We start from the raw sequence: 2,716 nt of genomic DNA, 5'->3' as shown, positions 1-2,716 counted from the left end.
AAACAGCTGAAAGAGAAACAGCTAAAAGAGAAACAGCTGATAGAGAAACAGCTGAAAGATAAACAGCTAAAAGAGAAACAGCTGAAAGAGAAACAGCTAAAAGAGAAACAGCTGAAAGATAAACAGCTGCGCCGCTGATTACTGGGAGTCTGATCAGATATAAATGTTTGCCTCTGGAGCAGCTCTGCCTCGTTTGTAGAATCAGCTAAAAGGAAATAAATCTGTTTTTTTGGAGCTCTTTGTTGAGTCTGAAATCCCAGCGGGAAGGAAAGCTGAGTCACGGCTCAGCCCGTTAAATACATCCCATCTGGGAATATCTGGAATTATATTTCTGTCTGACGGTGGCAAATAACGAGCTAAACTTCCTTTGTAGCGTCTTACAAGAAAAACAAAAATCAAACATACTTTAGTTTTAGAGATTGTTGGAAGCGATGCTCTTCAATGGAGGCCCGTTTCCTGTTTTCCAGGTTTTTGTTTATTTTCCTGGACGTTGTTGTCTAACTACGTCTGCACACTTTGTTCTATTTTAGCTGTTCGTGTATCGAAGCATTCGGCTCATTCAGGAGATGGCCGCTATGACTTTTGGTTTTTGTAACTTTTATAGGTTTCAAAATATTTTACTTTTTTTTTCCTCTCTTGAAAATACTTAAATTTGTTCAGTTCTTTCTAAAACATTGTTTTCTTTAAACTCTGTTTTGTCTTTTTATGCTACATTTAGCTTTGAGCTAGCCTTTAGCTGTTCTTAGCTTTCCTTTTGCTACTTTTATATTTTATCAAGCTTTTTGCTACGTTTAGCTTTTAGCCTGATTTTTGGTACATTTAGTTTTTTGTGAACATTTTTGCTACTATGACCTACTAGCCAACAAACTGCTACTCGCTAGTCTTTAGCTACTTTTAGATTACAACTAGCGGTTTGCTACTTTTAGCTTTTATTGAACATTTGCTAGTTTTAGCATCAAATTAGCCTTTAGCAATTTTCAGCTTGCTTTTTGCTACGTTTACATTTTAGCTAGATTTAGCAACTAGCTAACCAGTTAGTGCTTTTAACGTCCAGCTTGTCTTTTGCTACTTTCAGAGTCGAGCTAGCGGTTTGCTACTTTTAGCTTTTTTTTAACCTTTTGCTAGTTTTACATTTTAGCAAACTTTTTGCTATTTTAAGCTTTTAGTGAATTTTCTTGCTACTTTCAGTTAGCTTTTTGGTACTATTAGCGACTAGCCAACCTACTGTATTAGGACATTTAACTTCTAGCTGGCATTTTACTCCTTTCAGCTTTAAATTAACCTTTTGTTACTTTAGTTAGCATTTAGTTTCTAGCTAAAAGCATGTGTTCCTTTAGCTTTAATAACTCAGTTTCAGCTTCTTCTGGACCTTTCAGCTCCCAGTGTTTGCCACGGCTGGGTTCCTGTCTCTGCTTCAGCTGATTTGCTCGAACACGGCTGTTTTCAGGCGCAGAAGCCCAACATGGAGACGGTTCTCTTCCCTCCCTGCTTCCTGTGATTACACTTTAACCAGTAAAGGCTTCCCTGGAGGCGGTGATTAAACTGCTGACCACTCCGAAGGAAACCGCCGTGTTTGACCCGCGAGCCGGCGGCTTCATTAACGGGAAAGTGTTGCAGCTTCGCGTTTTAACGACACAAGATGGCAGCCATTTTAATTTAGTACGCAAAGAAAAGGAAAAAGATGCCAGAATCGATCTACGCACACACACCATCACATCCAACAATGGTGTTTTATAGACTCTGCAGTTTTCCCACAGAGGTGTGTGTGTGTGTGTGTGAGTGTATGTCGATGCGGCAGATGCAAGCTCTTCACCTTCCTCATCACATGGTTCACACACAGTGTGTGGTTACCAAGACAACAGGTAGTGGAGTGGATAGGGTCTCCGGGGAATGGTGTGTGTGTGTGTGAGAGAGAGAGAGAGAGAGGAGTTACAGTGTGTGCTGTGCTCGCTCGCTCCGGTTGCTGCAGAAACATCGAGCTGTGAAACACGGCGAGCAGTGGAGCGTGCAGCCAGGCTTTACCAAGACTGGCTCAAAGTGTGTGTGTGTGTGTGTGTGTGTGTGTGTGTGTGTGTGTGTGCAGGATTTAGTCCAAGGTGACTCCATCAGAGACAAACGGACAGCCTTCATCTGTAAGGAGGAAGAAAATCTGCACATTTGCAGGAATTTACGTTTAAATGACGTCACCTGAAATCAGCACCGTTGTTATTTGTCACATTTAGTTGTGTAGCAGTTATTATAGTGGAACGCCTCGCAATCGTTGAAGGAATGCATGTCACCCGCCTTCAAACAGAGATTTAGCCCTCAGTAGTTCATGAGATATTTTGCTAACAGACGGCATTGACTTCGACATCTGAAACAAAGACCCTGGGGCAATCCTGTAGCGCTCGGGTTACGTGTTGAGGGTGAGTTTCAGCTACTACCACACCAAATTCTAATTGAATATCTGTAAAACTGTGTTGGCTATCTGTGGCGGCCATTTTGAATCAAGCTGACTCCAAATTTAGATCAAATGCTTTCTTTCTGAGGATGTTTTTACATGATTGCTCACAGGACCGTAGCTCCCACTGAGGACCCCGAGGTCCGGACCTCAGTGTTTTATAAAAACCTGAATCCAAACAAGGCTTCTGAACGGCGTGGTTCTCTGCGTAGCTCCACCAGTTTCCTGTAGGAGGCGCTGCAACTGTGTGCAGCTGCAGCCAAACTCAATGTCTAC

General features: G+C 42.1%; 1 protein-coding gene across 1 annotated transcript in view; it reads left to right on the top strand.

Moving 5' to 3' along the window:
• LOC108249652 (SLIT-ROBO Rho GTPase-activating protein 1) overlaps nt 1–2,716 on the top strand; it is a 32,761-nt gene that overhangs the window by 6,187 nt on the left and 23,858 nt on the right. The window lies entirely within an intron of this gene.

This window comes from Kryptolebias marmoratus, linkage group LG18 (assembly GCF_001649575.2).
Source record: "Kryptolebias marmoratus isolate JLee-2015 linkage group LG18, ASM164957v2, whole genome shotgun sequence".
Taxonomy (NCBI): Eukaryota; Metazoa; Chordata; class Actinopteri; order Cyprinodontiformes; family Rivulidae; genus Kryptolebias; species Kryptolebias marmoratus.
This window is presented reverse-complemented; position numbering and strand designations above follow the sequence as displayed.